Source organism: Pezoporus flaviventris, unplaced genomic scaffold, assembly GCF_033815535.1.
Source record: "Pezoporus flaviventris isolate CSIRO_AGI_PZ_B2104156 unplaced genomic scaffold, CSIRO_AGI_Pfla_v1 ptg000001l, whole genome shotgun sequence".
Lineage (NCBI taxonomy): Eukaryota > Metazoa > Chordata > Aves > Psittaciformes > Psittacidae > Pezoporus > Pezoporus flaviventris.
In genome coordinates, this window is record NW_026892549.1 from 60,835,342 (window position 1) to 60,853,736 (window position 18,395).

Genomic DNA, 18,395 nt, shown 5'->3' on the forward strand with positions numbered 1-18,395 from the left:
CATTCCCCTTGTCCTGTCCCTACAGACCCTTGTCCAAAGCCCCTCTCCAGGTTTCCTGGAGCCCCTTTAGGCACTGCAGCTGCTCTGAGGTCTCCCCTTATGGAGCCTTCTCTTCTCCAGGCTGAATCGGCCCAGCTCTCTCAGCCTGGCTCCAGAGCAGAGCTGTTCCAGCCCTCACAGCATCTTCATGGCCTCCTCTGGACTCGTCCCATCAGGTCCGCTGCCTTCTTATGTTAGGGGACCCAGAGCTGAATGTCGTTATCCACGTGAGATCTCACCAGAGTGGAGCAGAGGGGGAGAATTACCCTCCTCAACCTACTGCTCACGCAGCTGCTGGTGCAGCCCACGATACAGTTGGCTTTCTGTGCTGCAAGCAAACATGGCTGGGTCATATTGTGCTTCTCAAGAGCCAGCACCCCCAAGTCCTCCTCAGGGCTGCTCTGAGTCACTTCTCTGCCCAGCCTGTAGCTGTGCCTGGAAGGTGTAGAACCTTGCACTTGGCTTTGTTGAACTCCATGAGGTTGGCATTGGCCAACTCTCCAGTGTGTCCAGGTCCTGGATCCCCCTGGATCCCATCCCTTCCCTCCAGTGTGTCGACAGTATCACACAGCTCGGTGCCATGACAAACTTGCTGAAAGCCTCTCAGTCCCACTGGCCATGTCACTGACAAAGATGATGAACAGGATGAGTCCCAACAATGACCTATGAGGATTGCTGCTCATCACTTGGTCTCCACTTGGACATCAAGCCATTGACCACAACTCGTTGAGTGCTACCATCCAGTCAATTCTTTATGCACCCTGTAGTCCATCCATCATGTCCATGCCTCTCAGTTTTGAGACAAGGATTTTATGTGGAACAGTGTCCAATGTTTTGCACAAGTCCAGGTAGATGTCATTTGCTCTTTACTTATCCACCAGTGCTGTAACCCTGTTGTAGAAGGCCACCAAATCTGTTAGGCATGATTTGGCCTTAGTGAAGCCATGTTGGCTGTTACCTATCATCTGCTTATTGTCCATACGCCTTAGCACAGTTTCCAGGAGTACCTGCCCCATGATCTTGCCTGGCACCAAGGTGAGACTGACTGGCCTGTAGGTCCCTGGGTGTTCATTTCTTTCCTTTTTAACAGTGGGGGTTACATCTCCCCATTTCCAGTCAGTGAGAACTTCCTCGGCCTGCCACAACTTCTCAAATATGGTGGACAGCAGCTCAGCCACTTCATCCGCCAGTTCCCTCAGGACCCATGGGATTGTGCACCTTCAGGTTCACTAAATGGTCTTGAATCTGATCGCCTACAGTGAGTGGTCCTTCTTTCTCCCAGACACAGCCTTTGCCTTCTGTGACTTGTATTCTGTGGCTGGAGCACTTGCTGGTGAAGACTGATGCAAAGAAGTCATTCAGTACCTCTGCCTTTTTCATGTCCCAGGTGACCAGGTCTCCTGTTCCCTTCTGGAGGGAGTCCACGTTCCAACATGGAATTGTTCATGGAATTAAAAACCTGGAAACAAGATAATCCTGAAGAAAACCCATTCATGGCTGCTTTCTGGCCTGAAGCTTTGGTTTTCTGAAGAAACATGATAACATTAACCCTTTGTTTTGTAGGACAAACTATAGGGTATCTCACCTGCAACCCCACACCAGAGGTGTGGAGCCAAGCTTCTAAGAAGTGTTCAGAAGGAAAGCAAACTGCCTGTGGAAGGGGGAGCTCAAGCCAAACCAGGGAGCTGTGTAGCACCATAGGCTTCACCATGCTGAGCTATTCCTTTGTGGGTCAATGGGTTGAAATAATGAACAACAAAAATGTGTCTGACAAAATTTTTTAGTACTATTCTAATGCCTTTTTTTTTTCTGTACTGTTTTGAGATCATTCTCTGCTTCAGATTTTTCCTGCTGCTCTAGAACTGACAGTGGATGAAAACATATTTAGTTGTAATTATTAAAGAAACACAGTGGAAGAAAGAATAATTCTCATTGTCACTGGATGGAACCAGCTCCCATGGTGCAAGGACCAAGGTACAAGGAACAAAGAGCTGAATTCAGAGAGCAGCTGAGTAAGGGAAGTGGAAGTGGAGCCTTGTGGGGAGAAATGGCAGGAGCTACTGTACCTGAGAGAGATATGTTTTATATCTTGTTATTTTATTCATAGCTTCATGACTCTGCCATCTCAGATGGAGTTTTGTTCATAGAAGTCTTCAGGTTGTCTGGAATCTCCTGTGACAGTCTCAGGGCAGAATTAAAAATGCAGATATGCTTCAGGCAAGAGCTGCATCCATCCTGATCTGTCCTGAAGCTGATGATATGATGGAGGAGCAATGGCACTCTGAAAAGAGCAAGGTGAGCATTAGCAACACAAGAAAACTATGAAAGAGAGAGCTTGAGAGGCCAAGGTGATCAAGTGAACAATACCAGAGTTCAGCAAAGCATTGCACAAACTTTACTTCATGTTTGTTCCACTGAGGTGTCACAGGGAAATACCCTTTTTGTTTTCTCCTGCCCCTTTTGTCTGCCTTGCCCCAGTGTACCAAAGTGCTGGAATAGCTGATTTCCTCTCACCATAGAGCCTCTGACACTGACTTTGATATCATTGCATAAAACACTGTTGCTGTGATTCTTTATAAGCTTTGCATATTTCATTCTAAGGTTCAGTGAAATGGCTGTGCAGTGCTGTAGCTGTGGAGACAGGAGCAGCAAGGTTTCAGCAGAGGTAATAACCAGGAATCCTGTGAAGATGTGTGAGTAGTACTTGTTCATATCTACATTTGAGTATTAATCCTTTGTCTTCTGTTGCATTTCATCTGTTGCTATCTACATATGTTGGAATAGCTTCATTGCAGGAGTGTACTTTCCTATCAAAATGTCTCGTTTAATCCATTTTGATAAAGGTAGTGGTAAAATCCTGCAGGATTTGAGGTGTGCAGCCATGTTAGCTCCTCCATTGAGCATAAGTGTCCCTCTTCCATTCAACAGAGCATCTGCCTTTGCTCTAGGTGTAATTATTGTGGCATGATTTCTCTCAGGCTGATTAAATGAAAGAGTTGGTCAGCTGCAGCATGGGAAAACAAGAACAGCCTCAGTACCAATCCAAGGGAAAGGAACTTTTCATAGGTTTTGCTGTGCCTATTAGCTTTTTTCTTTGTATGCTATTAAGACAGTAGAGCTACCTGTCATATTAAAAAAAAAAAAGATAAATAGGAGCACAAAAATGATTCATGGGAGCTCTCCAGAGTCCATATGAGATACCTTTGCTATTTATTGGAGCTGTTCTGGGCATAAGAAAAAGGATTAGGAGAGTCAGGCAAATAGAACAAAGGATGGCTCTGAGCTGAATTAATTCTCAGCTTAATTAATTTTCTTCTTTCTCATGCATCATTAAATATTGCTCTTGTACTGTGTATGGAGTATCTATATTATACCTGTCACCTGATAGCAACCACGGTCGTTATGGTAATGTCAAGATTATAATTATAGTCCCTTCTGCAGTGTAGTCATACTATGCTAAAAAACATAGCTTTACATGGTAGTGTCCCATGCTTGGGAGCAGCCCAAACATGAATACATTTTGAGAGGTTTGAGGGGAAAGATGTTTTGTTTCTGATTTATAAAATTCAAGGAAAATTATGGATTTATATGTACATATGTGTGTATTTAATATAAAAGTATGTAGCCTTTGAGCTATGGCTTTACTTCATTGGAGGTAAACAAAACTCGTCAGGAATTCTTATCCATTGTTGAACATCCCTCTGTCTGAGTTTGGGAATTTAAGAATGTTAAAAAAAGTCAGCTATTACTCAGAGATCAAAGAAATCATGTGCAGGCTTGTCTGGCAGCATGTGTCTTTGTGGGAGACCAGCCCATACCCTTTTGCAGTAGATGGCAAGGTGGCAGAGAATAAAGTGTATGTCTTCAGAGAGTAACCTGATTTCTGTAGAAGAGAAGGGCAGAACTATGAGAACAAATTGTAAAACATTATCTGGTATCTTCTTCAGATTTTATTGCTATCATTGGCCTATTTTCTTTAGGATTTTGGAGACAATTGTTTATTTAGTTTTAGAGAAAAAATAAAATAAAATTGTCTCCTGAGTATACAACATATGAAATTCCCAAATGGAAAAAGGTTCTAGGGAAACCATAGTAAGGAATATGTGAGTGTGACTCAGGAAGCAAATAGTTCAAAAATGAAAACCCACTGCATGTAAAACTAAGGGTCTTGTAACCATTATCTCATTTAGTAACTTCTAACACTATAGACATCATGTTAACCTCATGAATAAAATAACTGATTATATATTAATCTTGTCTGTAATTTGAAAATAGTTCTGATCAGGATACTCAGGATAGAATGGCACATACAAGTTCTTATCTTTAAATGAGAGATCTCTAGAAATGCCCATGGCAGGGGGGTTGGAACTAGATGATCTTAAGGTCCTTTCCAACCCTAAATATTCTGATTCTGTAATACTGCAGGGTTGTTTTGTTTCCTGTTCTCCTCACTTGCACAATGCTATATCAAAATACTACTTTTTATTCCTTGATTTTGGGAGCAAAGTTGGTGAGTTGTAATATATTTTTGGCAATATTTGACATCATTATTTCGTTCCAAGCACAAGTGTACAAAGCTGTTTACGTGCCAACTGTTCCTAAGTTGGCATAGGGACCTATTATGTAAATACATCAATTCAGGTAGTCATTGAGCAAACTCTTGCAAAGAATTCCCATTAAAACATCCAGTGATGACAAGCTTGCTTGTAGATTCAACAAGAGTGCCTGGTGCTAGTGGATGCTGTCAGCAGTGAGGGTAGCTGTGTCTGGATGCTCTGTAGGAACCAAAACTCTTGTACTCTTTTCCGATGGCCAGCTGGGCATCTGACGGAATTACTCTCCCTCAGACAAGCCAGTTGCAAAAGGTGACAGCTACTGCATCCCTCTAGCAGCTGCATGTTTGTGCCGCCTTTACATACTCAGTAGCTCATTTATCCTCGTATCTTCATGACTTGAAGTTGCTTATGTGGAAAGAAATACGGACAGTGGAATCTCAATTAGTTTGTTAATTTTTTAGGGGTTGAGTCCCTAAACTGATGAGTAGAATTTTATGGAAAATCTTTATATTGCTATTGAGGCTGAAGTGAGAGTTTGAAGACTTGACTGGTTTACTACTGGACATAAATTGTGACAAGATCACGTAATGATGCCAGTTGATGGATGTGAACCATACTCATAAGACACAGCAGGAATTACCCCTCCTAGCAGTAAAGAGCACACAGGTGAATTAGAAGGAAAGACTGAGAAAACTAAATTGTATCTTGTATAGTCCTAGCTCATCAAAAGCTGTTGAGGATGTGAGGCAGACCCAGATGTGGAAGAGACTTTATGTTCTCTTCTACTGCAGCCTTTGTTATGAGGTTACACCTTCATTAAGGGGACTGGATTTGGTGTGTGCTTGCATATAGGCAGGTCCTGCAGATATTGCAAAAGCAAATGAAACCCAGGTTTCTTTGAATGGGTGTCAGATTCCAGGTGTATACAAGGAAATCCATCACCCAAAAAGGGTTCTCATTTACACAGCCTGTTCCAAGGAGTTAGGGTGACCATTTCATGTCTGCTCTGCTATTCCCATCAAAAAGTCTTTGGTACTAAAGAAAGAGACACGCCACCCCTCATGTGAATGAGAAATATCTTAGTATCTTTCTCTAGCCTTTTTCCTTTTTTGGCACCTCAGGGAATCTTCCAAGTCTTTTCAAATAATCCTTGTTTGAGACCAAGGATTTTTCTTTAGGAGGCAAGTGCCTTCACCAATGTGAGAGGGCTTAGCTGGGTTGTCTGTGATGTCCTGTGAAGTGTTTATTGGTATTGGTATGGCTCCAGAGCTTTTGCAAAGGCACAGGTAGGTTGCCTAAAGCATCAGTATGGATCTAGATTTTCCATTTGGAAGGAAGCAGTAAGACCTGTTCCAAAGGAAAATACATACTTTTGTCTCCCATTTTTAATGGATGACCAAAGAGTTTATTGAGAGGCTCAGTGAGTAGTTTCTTCCCCTTACTCAGCTCTATGTCTAGATAAAGTATAAAGACTAGCTTGACAATTATATTAACAGTAGCTCCGTGGACCTGCTTTGGCTACATCACACAGTTGTGTTCAGCACATGGAATTACTGTGGTCAAGAAAGGAGAAGCTAGATGGCACTATGGTCCAAAGAGATCATGTGCTGCCGGTGAACAGGGTGAAGCTGTGCAAGTCATCTAATCTAAAAAGACTCTGGAATTTCATAGATAGCAACAAAATCAGGGTCAGAATTCCTGAAGTAGAATAGGGAGAGAACAGGCTTTCCACTGATGCCATTATTTAGCTTTTGTTTTTTATAACACAGTCAGGATTAAACTTAAGTGTATAGCATGAAAGAGAAGATTTCAGATGTAAAGTGGCTTTAAGATTGCCTGCACAGATAAAACTGTAGATTGTGCATCATTGCCCCAACATAACTGGCAATTATTTGTGCTTTTTAAACATGCATTCAGATATTCCTGCTCAGATATGTTAGTATGCATAGAAGTGGATAAGCAATGCACCAGATGTGTGCAGTTAAAGGAAACCAACACATCTTATTTGGTGCAGCAAGTTAGAGGGAGAGAAAATCCACCCAGATCCACTCCTGAAACTTCTCTTGGATCATTTTTAAGGGTGGAGATAAAGGGACCTGCACTCCCAAAGTATAAATTTTGTACAAGCAAAGATCTGGGGTAGTTGCTGTAAGTAATTTTATAAAGCTGCTGTCATTTAACTTCAGATACATATATTTTCACTCTCATATGCCAGTTTTCCTGTTCTCTATTTTTAGAACACAATGGGGTTTTTTACTAAGGTATAATAAATATATTATTTTAACTAAAATATTTAATTCATCCATTTGTATTTTTTCATCATCAGTGAAAGTCAGAAAAGAATGTATTAATACAGTTTTAATGAAAATGATAAGGTGAACCAAAGCCTTTACATAAGTTGTAGTTGGTCTTTAAGAATACAAATAGGAAATTTAAGAATTCCTTAGAAGAATGTGAAAGTTATTAAAATGCAGAACAAATAATCAAAACCATTGGTAAGCTTTTGGAGTCTGGGGAGATCTTGTTTAATAATGAGTTTAAAGAAATCTCAACATTTAAAAGAAAAGAAGATGCAGGCAGCCACATCACTTTGCATGTGTTATAAAGCCAGTCCCTGGGCTTTCTCATTTGTGTATTTTGCTCATGCAGGGAGGGGCTCTGCATTGCAGCTTGCTATACCTTTTTCTAAAGGAAGAGCTCTTATTTTTAGAGGAGTTAAATAGTTGTTGGCTTAGAGGCAAGGTATTGCTGTACAAACTGGCAAGTTACACAGACGTGCATCTGTCACAAAACAGAGCAAGAAATAACTGGATTTGTAGTTACGTTATCATGGCAGAAGGTAACCATAAAATACTGTTCCTTCAGAGTTCAGCATGTCGCTAACGTGACAGTCAGGGGAACAGATGGGCATCTGACTGATTGGGAAATGCTAGAAATGCTTCAAGAGAGGCTAGAAGAGAGGAAATAATCCATAGACAGAAGACATAGTGGAAGAAGAATGTAGAGAAAGTGTTGTAGAAAATGTGCAGAGAACTAGGTCCATATCAATTGGCAGTGGGGTTTGAAATGTGAAGAATCAGACTATTGGAACAATCTTATGCTGGAGTAGCAAAAGTTCCCTTGGGCTAGCAAAGAGCTAAAAGTCAATTACTTTTAACATGGCACTTTGTTTAAAAATAAGAAAAAAAAAGATAAATTAATTTCACAGCAATTATTTTTGAGATCTTCATCCCATTTCAAGATACACTGAACTTATTAACTCCTGCTTCATTGTGTATTTGATAAGTCAGGAGTCTTTTTTAGCTCCTGTTCTTAGTATGCTAAAATGACATACTTCAAGTTTAAATGGAAAAAATTATGCTTCCCAAGAGGTGGAAAACATAAAAGCCCAGCCATGACCAAAATGGCAGACTGGGTGGATTTAGGAAGAAAACTCAGAGTAAACTATAAAAAATTACAAAATCTTTTCCTTCTGTCAACAATGTGAAAAGCTCTACTTGCTGTTAACACCTATTGGAAACACCACCTATTTGCTGCACTGCCCCCTGTGTAGTGAATATGCAGCTGCCATGGATTACCCAAGAAAATAAGCATCATCCGTTAAGCAGTAGTAGTCCTCAAACTTGCATTAAGACATGGCTGAGAAAGCTGGGGCTGTTCAGCCTGGAGAAGAGAAGCTGCATGGAGACCTCAGAGCAGCTTCCAGTGTCTGAAGGGGGCTACAAGGATCCTGGAGAGGGACTCTTCATCAGGGACTGTAGCGATAAGACAAGGGGTGATGGGTTCAAACTGAAACAGGGGAAGTACAGGTTAGATCTAAGGCAGAAGCTCTTCCCTGTGAGGGTGCTGAGACGCTGGCAGAGGGTCCCCAGAGAAGCTGTGGCTGCCCCATCCCTGGCAGCGTTCAAGGCCAGGTTGGACACAGGGGCTTGGAGCAACCTGCTCTAGTGGAAGGTGTCCCTGCCCATGGCAGGGGGTTGGAACTGGATGAGCTTAAGGTCCCTTCCAACTCAAACTGTTCTGTGATTCTGATTCTGTAGCAGATCATGAGCCTTGCCATGGATTAACTTAACCGTGGATTACTGCTGCTTTATTAGACACCACTCTTTATTTTTTAATGTCTTTTCAACCTTCTGAGGATTGTACATTTTTTTCTTTTATGGGGACTGAACTGACCCCATTTGGCTCTGGACTTCAGGGAACTGACCACAGGTTTCAGCCTTCAAAAGCCCTAAGAAATAAATAGTGCTGATACAGTACTTGTAGAGCTGTGAGTGATGTGCTGCCTCAGCAACAAGGAGGACTGTCCGCAGCGTACTGTCTGACCTAGCAATGTTTCTGTTATTTTCTCTTTTATTGCCATTCAAGTGCTTTCTCCCTAAAATTCAAGGAAACTCATATTTTCTGATGGTGTGTCAAATCCTGTTCAAGTAGTGTGGATGTTGGCTGAACCTTCTGCAGGTTCAGGCTATAATAGATAAACTGAATGAAAGCCAAGAAGTTCTCTAATGTCTATTAGAAGGGTCATGTTGTATATGGAGCAAAATACATGTATAGTGACAGGAAGCAGAGATTTTCCTATGTTTTAAATAAACAATAGCAGGTCCAATGTGTAGTTATTGGTGATAGGAAGATCTCTTTGTTCTATCTGATTTCTGTTTCCTGTGACACTCTATAAGGTACATCTCCTTCATGTTTGCTGGCATTATTTGTATTTTCTAAATGTGTGATGCAGCAAATTCTTAAAAATAACCATCAACTTTGTATTTGTTTTCAAAAAAATGCTGATGCTAAAGAAAGTGCTAATTTGAGATTGCAGCAACTGCCTGAAAATGAGCACACTCAGCAAGAAATCCAGGCTGACTGGGCTTTGAGTTGAGTGTCATAGGTGAGCTGAAGGAAGCGCAAATTGATGAATTCAATGTACTTTAAATCTGTGAGAATGTTTAAAAATCATTGTTTTAAAAAATATGTTTTTCGTTGCTTACCATAGGTCATTTTACCTCCCTGTCCTTGTATGAATTTCTCCACAAGATCGTTCATTGAAACAGTATAAATTAAGGGAATACTGCAGCACATTTGTAAAAAACTGAAAGCAATGGGATAATTACATTTTGAGTGGTTGCTGTTCACAGGCAGTCCAAGCAGGAGCTAGGAAACAGGCCAGGGTACTATGATAGCAGAAGATGCAGACAGTACATGAAGATATTAATATTTCTTAAAGGTGTTAATTGCTCTGAATTAAGTAACATTTATTACAATGAAAATAGTTTCTGAGCAATACCAGGAATACAATTAGAAATACACAACATCATAATGGGATGTTGAATAGGCTCTTCACTGACATGGCATTTTGCACCATACTTATTTGAAGAGTGGATTAGAATTTCAGGTAATTATTACAAATACATTTATACTGCAGCAGTGACTTGAAAGTCATTCTTCTGCTTAAAAACTGTTCCTGGTAAATTAGTTTGTATAACATTCTTGGAAGGTGCCAAATTCATTATATTTATTTTATTCAATTGTAGCATCATAGAATGGTTTGGGTTGGAAGGGACCTTAAAGATCATCAAGTTCCACCCCCCTGCTGAAGAAGACAGGCTGGAGAACAAGAGTAAGAGCTAATGCTGAAAGACCATTTATGTGCTTGCCCCAGCTTGGGATGCATACCCCACGCCTGTTACTGCATTTGCAGATGAAGAGACAGCTCATGGAAAGCCTCATCTTTCTTTTCATCTCCTGTTGAAACTCATACTTTTGCTACTTGTGGCAATAGCTTATATGTGAGTGACTCCACTCTGCCCAAGCAGCTCTTTCCTTTATAGCTTTGAAATCAGCTGCAAATTCCACAATTGCTCCCTATGTGCAAGTCACTTTCTCAGAACAGCAGCCTTCCTTCCAGGACCTGCTGTGTGTTGGGAAGATAGAGATTCCCACTTGCTTCTTGCTCCTCATCACTTTTTTTCCCCTCCTTTTTCTGTTTCTCTCTGAGTGTAAGCTTTGGCCAGTAATGCAGCCCTAAACTGCAATATTTCTATTATCAAAGAATCACAGAATGGTTTGGGTTGAAAGGAACTTAGAGCTCATCCAGTTCCAATCCCCTGCCATGGGCAGGGACATCTTCCACAAGAGCAGGTTGCTCCAAGCCTCATACAACCTGACCTTAAACACTACCAGGGATGGCGCAGCTGCAGCTTTTCTGGGCACCCTGTGCCAGCGCCTCAGCACCCTCACAGGGAAGAACTTCTAAAGCTGACTTGTTCCAGCAGAGGTGAGGCAGGAAGAAGAAGAGATGGGACCATTCCTAAGCAGTGGAACAAGCCAGAGCAAAGCGCCTTGCCTCCATGCATCTGATCCTCATTTTTCAAGGGTATTTCCACAGCTTTCAAATCCTCATTAAACAGCCGTCTGCTTTTAGTACATATGTACAATGTGTTCAGAGCTGTTAAGATGGAACTGATCTAGTAAAAGTTTGACATTTTTTTACACAAAGCCTCTGAGCCTCTGAGTTCACTGGTGAATGCTCTAGCAACTAAGGGGAGTATCTTCTAGCATTTTACACCTTTATTTACACTCCATGGCAGGGGGTTGGAACTGGATGATTTTGAGGTCCTCTCCAACCCAAACCATTCTATGATTCTTATTTAGTGACAGCTAGGGCTTCTTTACCAAAATCCTCAAGCATATTAAGACTTCAGTTACATAATAGAAAGAGTGTGAGCAGTATTAAGAGATTTTTTTTTATTTTTCTTTTCATTTTATTTTACAAGTGAAAGGATTTTTTTATCCATTTTTTTTCTTCTTTTCCTTTTTTATTCTCCTGTAGAAATTTCAGGTTTCAATATCTCAGATTTTCTTCTCATGTTTTTCAAGAGGTGGGGCATTTCCAGCAAAGTAACTGAAAGAAAGACTAGTAGGGAATCTTAATCAACTTAATTCTACTGGGTTTGTACCAATGAACTAGCTGGAATGACAGAGCAGGAGCTAGGTGGGAGAAGAACAATAGCATGTTTATGTGATACTAGCAAGTAATATGGGGCTGGATTTGGGAAGGATCTGGAAGAAAAGAGTATGAGAATTTGGCTTGTGTTGGAAGTTATAAAAAATGTAAATGGGTTAAATGCCTGTAAATACTATGCTACAAAATATCTTACAGTTCTGCTGGTTTTAGCAATTGCAGGCTACATTCAATACTGGTTAGAATTTGTGCTCTTGGTGCCTCTTTTTAAGGTACAAGTGAGGAAATGTTTGCAAAGGAGTAAGGGATATTCAGCATACTGAATAAGAGGTTAGCTTTAACTCAGAATGCTAGGAACTGACTTTTGGTAAGGCAGATTAGAAAATCAATGGAAACATTTTCCAGAGAGGTCTGGAAAAAGGCACAAGAACAGATACGGTGATAGAAAATGTGAGAACTGGCAGCGCAGAAGAAAGTCTTTGAAGACAAGAAGAGCAGGTTTTTGAAGTTACCCTCTGCAGAATTGGGAAGAGAAAATAAATATGCAAAGGGGAACTGTATGTGCTGAAACTAGTGTATAAAGTTGCAGGGGATTTCATAATGAGGGAGATAATCAAACTGCAATCCTGGTTGCAGATGATTTCATAATTAAGGATAATCAAGCTGAAATCCTGAAAATAAGGTGCCAAATTAAATAGCAGCAGGAAGAGTTTCAAAATAGCTCTGAGCTTACTGATAACTGAAAAGAAATGGAAAGAGGAGAGCCCAGGTATTTAAAGAGACGCTTCTGCAGGAAAAGTGCAGTAGTATCAAATGCTAGCACTTGGAACTGTTCTATCCCAGGAGAACAGCCAAGGTTTGGTATTGTACAGGCTTGTAAGGAGATAATGACAGAGCAGGTCACCTTTGTCAGCACATTGTCCTCATCATTCTAGGTTATTGCTGTTCAAAAGTGCCCAACACTTGCAGGAAGGCAGAGGCTGCTAAGGCATGTGATAATCAAGAAGGAAGTGTAGGCATGTGATACTGAAGAAGGAAATATTTGAAGTTCCTTTGGGCCTGAGAACAGTTTTGTATACATGGAGAACTACATGCCTGTGAGAAGTAGATCTTCCAGGTACTTTTCAAACAGTCAATGTTTAAAGTAGTTTAGTGCTTTGCAGGGTGGAGCTTCCCCAGTCTTCAACTTGCCAAAGTAACTTGAGTCATTTGCAATTGCAGTGCTGCAAAACTTCCCTTGGGAAGTTTCTCTTCATAGCTACCTTTTCATATAGCTATCTTTTCATAAGATACTGGTTCTTTACATGCTTGTGCTCATGAGATATTTGTACTGTGACTCCCTATTCCCCGCTGCATAAAGCCACCAGCATACTTGAAAGGAGTTTGCATGACTTCTGACTGTCCAAAAGGAAAAGAAGAAAGGAAATTACTAGGAGAACATGACCTGCAGCTGCCTCTGTGTCTGATTAAAAAGGCTCTGTACATATTCATACAATAACAAAGAAGTCACTGGGGATCAGTCATTGGTATTTTTGATGAGGGAGGAGTTCTATTAATGTTCATCAGTCCATCGATAAGCTGGTAGTAAATACCAGCTGTGGGCTGTTTTGCTTTTTCTGTGTGTAATTAGAACATTTAAGGAAATTTAGAAAGGGTGGTGTTGAGCTTTTGCACACTATTGACAAAGTGTGCTCTTGTGCAGAAACTTGTAGAAAGAGCAGCAAACTGGGGATGTGGTGAACATATTAAAAGGCAGACTATTATTGTTGCTGTTGTATAATATAGGCCATTGTGGTGGGACATCTACCTGGGATGATTTGTACCACAGGTGCTTTTGTATGTTTGCTGTAAGTAAATCTTTTCAAGGTTTCCGGTAATGTAAAGTTATCTGATATTAGCCAAGCTCAATCTAACTATTTTTCCCCACTGGGGAAGCTTTACATCACACAAAATCCCCTTCTCTCCATAGTCTGAATGTTGTTCTTTGGGTGACGGGCTGTCCAGAGACCAAAGAATCTGGATAGATTCTTCATGGTCAACTTTAAGACTTTCATGTAGGAGCCCAGCAGGAGTGTGCGCTGTGGAGATGCTCAGAGCAGACATCGCTGGCTGCTTGGGACAGGCACCTGGGTTCTTCACAAGTGCTGGACTGTTATCAGTGAGTCCTTCCTCACCCAGGCTGTACTGAGCTCAGATTTATCAGTGTGTTTTGTGAGATGGATTGTCACAGAGCAAGTTCTTTATCAGACCCATTTCTAAAAAGGAAGTGTTTCCTGGTGTAATTGAAGGACTCTGCATATGTCCTGCTCCAGGGACAAACATCTCAGTCACTGCTTGGGGGTGTTATTTCCCTCAAGTTCTCTGGAATTTAGATGCACTTAGTACAGAAAAAAATGTGGACATCTGCTAAGAGAAGCTGCTTTAAGTCTCTGGGTCTTGCTTGGTGTCCTTTCCTTGTAGAAGTGGATGTGTGGTAGGAAATAGAACAAATGGGCGTCACTTCCCATGTAAAAACTGTCTAGAAGCTGCATATAGCCTAAAGCTGTTTTTCCAGTTGCTCAGTTACAATGCCTTCTCTTTTTTTGCCTGTAATCTTAAAAGTATTTCCTCATAGTCATGAGGATATTACAGCAATTCCCATTAGTAAGGATTTTAAAACTTTCCCTTTGCTTGCAACTTGTTCAGAGGATAGCAGGTGTACTGAATTAACGCAAGTGTTTTTGATGTACCTATGCCCACATAGTTGACGTGTATTAACAAAACATGGAAGGTAACTGCCACTGATTAATTTATTGTTCTTTTCCACCCATCTCCCTGGAGCACCTCAACTCCATTAACTTTGAATGCCTAATGTAAGCACCTGAGTTTTCAGAGTAATAAGCATTCCTCATTACTGTAATTAGGCAAAAGATAGTTCACACTAACTTTAATTGTGGCTAAATGAAGTAAAGTTCAGGTAGAAAGAGTCTTCCTCATTCATTCCCACAGTTAATCTGCCTCTTACAGGCAGTGAGCACGTAAGTAAACTTCAGTTCTCTTCTGTCTCATTCTATAGTGTGTGGATTTGCAAACTTAATAGCATTTTTAAGCAAAATATCATTATAAACGTAATATCTCAATGCAGCGCTTCCGTCATACCATGTCATACTGACGGAGACCGTGATGATGAAGCTTCACCAGATCAGCTGTGCTGTGATGTCAGACATGTATGCATTCAGGACTATCCTGAGAACATGTAAGCAATGGTATGTGTGTGGTCTGCTCATGCACAATATTGGATAGCACCTCCATTTGGAAGGTAGCTTAACTTTTTGGTCAAAAAATGAAAAACCAAAATTTAAGAAAGCTTAAAATTTTCAGAGTTTTGGGTACTTTAAGGGACATCTTAAAAGAAATAATTTAAGCAACTATTATTTTTTTTTTTGGTTGTCCAGATCAAATTTCATTGGGTTGTTAGTAAAGCCTGGGAATGGGATCAGTGCAGTGAAGCAGCACAGGTCTAATCAGGTTTCATTCGGTTACAGCCTCTACATCGAAAACCACTGTTTGAGATATCAGAAATAAATAAATAAATAGCTGCACTAATCAAATGGAGAGATTCTAGAGAAATTCTCTTAAATTCATACTTTATCAGAGCAAATTTCTGACATCATTAGAAATATCTGAAGAGCTTAGACACAACTTGGAAAGGGAGGTACTTCCTTAGTGTCTGCTCTCCAGGTTTCTTAAAAGCCTGACACATTCGCTTCTTTTCAAAGAGAAACAATGGACTAAACCAGGAGATATACTTCGAGAAGGACCTTGAGATGAATCCTGGTTTATCAACTGGTATCAATACAGAATTTGACTATGTAATTTTTTATCTTTCTACATATAGCTATTGATGTGGGAGTATTTAAGGAAGTGTTTTGATCAATAGTCATCTTCATTAGAACAAGTTTGGAAATACAAAGCGCTTCCATTTTTTTAACAGAGTTTGATCCATGACTAACTGCTTTCATCCTGTGAAGCTGTGTTTCTGTAAGTGTATCTTTATGGTTTTAATGGGTATTTTTAAAGTCTAAAGCTAACCCTATAGCTGAATGAACAACCTTGCTGAGAACTAGGAAATTAGTTTAGTTCAGTAGTTCAGTTTTCTCTTTTTTTTCATGTGTATTTTTAAGGCTCTTATTTATTACTATAACACCTAAGAAACAGGAGGCACCCTGTGGTGAAAATGAGAAAACAGGTCCCTAATTCTGGTAAGTTTACATCAGGTCCTGATGTGGCACATACACAGTGGTCAGTTTGCACAGAATTCACAGCTCTACAAAAGCTTAATTGCAGTGATTGAGAAGATTTCCCAGCAGGGCATAGGGACTGAGATGAGCTGCGTGAAGGTGAATCTTTTAGCATTTAGCATCTGGAACTGAGGTTTTGAAAAACAGGAAACTGGTTTAAGGGTGGGGACTCTTAAAACACCTACTGTTCTTTAATATAATTGTGTGAAATGCCTGTTTCTGTAACCCTTATTTAGGGATCTTTTTTAATTTTTTCTCTTTGCTTCCTCTATAGTTTTAAGCTTCTGCTGATGTTCTCAACTAACTGCTTCTTACTGTCTTTCAAACAGGCATCAAAATGAAACAAAATGAAACAAAAGCTTGGAAATTACCTTTAGCAATATACTTGATAGAAATGGTACCATAGCAGAGGGAGGAATTTTGTCATGCTCTCATCATAGAGCCAGTTCTCTCTGTATAAAAGCAAGACTGAATTAAGAAGGAAATCTAAAAATGATTGGTCCTAAAATCTGTACTGAAAACCAAGATTCAAATTCTTCATCTGGGAACTGGCTTGATGTGTACCCAGAGCCAGTAAAAAGTAGTGTAAAAACAACCTGATTGCAAAAGTAGCATTATAGCAGGCTGACTTACCCCTAAACGTAACAGTCTTCTAACTAACTTGTTAGAAACTGCTCCATTCCACATGCCATGGCATGGGATGAAGTATACTGGAAGCTATATGGTCTTGCAACCTACATAAATGTTACCATATGCTTTATTAAAACATCTTCTACCTGTTACCATGGGCTATATATTTTACCCAAACCATTATTTCGGCTTGTATTTCACCTGGCACAGCTCATTCTGAATTGTCTAGAGCTCATCCAGGAGCATGGTATAAGCCACTTACAGCTTCCCCAAAGACTGTCCTCTGGAACAGAGGAATGAGCCATTCTTTGCTACTGTTGCTCCAGCTGTGTTAGCGCTGGAAGATATTTATTCAATTAGGGACACACAGCAAGGCTGGTTAGAGTAAAACTGTTTGTGAATTCAGAGAACAGACTGTAGCATCCCTGTGCTACACAACAGAATTTAGTTTCCAACTGTCCTAAGAATATTTTTCCTTTTAAAATATATTTTAAATAGTACTTAGTTGGGTTTTATTGTTTCAAGTAAAAGGCCCTCCCTCTGCTCCCCAAAAGGTTGTGTATAAAAAAATTGAGGGAAACTCCCAGTGACCTATTGCATTGTTTGATCATTACTTTTCCTAGCAAAGGCTGCTTGTCTTGGCAGTCATTCATAATTTTGAAGTACTTCCAAAGGAAGACAAGGCTCCATCCTCTTTGAAATGGTCCAAAAGAATCAAAATTCAATGACTGGTGATAATCCTTGCCAATGTTTTTTTGAAGTTACTGCAAGTAAAGAACTTTGTAGTGCCTGATTAGTGGCAAGATTTACAGGGCCCACGTGAAGAACATCTCATGAATGTTTGGATTAATAATAATAATAATAAATCTGATGCTTTACTACCGAACAGTGCTGGATGCACACTTATAGAAATGTGACTCAAGTGTCAACTCAAAATACCTGTAATAATAAGATAAGGAATAGAATGTATTACACAGAAGGATAGCAAAACCAATTGTGTGCCTGCATTGAGGGGATGACTTCTGTGTTCTGCTGGTGAGCAAACATGACAATTATGTCAAAATCCAAACAAGATATAGGTGAAATACTATCTTTTGTATACTGAAAATGTTTTCCAGATGTTTTCTAAAGAAAACTAAAATTGAGGTTGAGTTGCATTATTTGCTTCTATAGGGTCTGTATGTGCCCTGCAGATAATACAGTACTTCTGCAGAGATTACAGTACTTCTGAAGATTGGCATAATTCAACATGTGGATACACTGGTTCAGCGTTTGAGTCGTCTGTAAGGATTGCAACAGAACTTCATAGAATCACGGAATGGTTTGGGTTGGAAGGGACCTTCAAAGCTCATCCAGTCCAAACCCTGCAATGAGCAGGGGCATCTTCAACTAGATCAGGTTGCCCAGAACCACATCTATTCTGGCCTGTGCGTCCACCACCTCTTTGGGCAACCTGTGCCAGTGTTACCACCCTCATTGTAAAGCATTTTTTTCTTGGAATGTCATGTTATTTTCTCTCCCTTTAATACTGTGGTTATATCTTTACCTTTCCTGTGTTGTTCATTCACAGTGAGTATTTTGCATCCGAGCTTAAACAAGAGCATGCGTTTCCTCTGAGCTTGTTAGACGAAGTCAAAGAGCATTTTCCATCAGAAACACTAATCCATGACCTCCATTTGTACACCTACAAACCACCTGATGCTAATGGCATTCATCAGAAAAGTGAGACAAAGAATTATAAATTAACTTAAATTTCAGTAAATCTGAGATAAATTCCTTGTCTTATGCAGAATGGAGTTGTCTTATGCAGAGTGCATTGTTGAGATGAGGTGAGTTTCTCTTCTTGGTATGGAGTTTCTTTTTACTGAAAAAGTAAATACAGATACAGCATTCCTTGTGACACTAGGAAACAAATGATTTGTATTTTAT

General features: G+C 40.1%; 1 long non-coding RNA gene across 2 annotated transcripts in view; it reads left to right on the plus strand.

The window, feature by feature from the left end:
• The window catches only part of LOC133273026 (uncharacterized), a 32,178-nt gene that overhangs the window by 4,884 nt on the left and 8,899 nt on the right, over positions 1-18,395 (plus strand). Inside the window, exons 2-3 of one of the 2 annotated variants that reach the window (XR_009744634.1) lie at positions 1,864-2,334; positions 2,641-2,732. This is a non-coding gene — a long non-coding RNA (uncharacterized LOC133273026). Of the gene's footprint in view, positions 1-214; positions 2,335-2,640; positions 2,733-18,395 lie in introns of those variants that run through there. The other variant, XR_009744633.1, reaches the window with a different exon arrangement.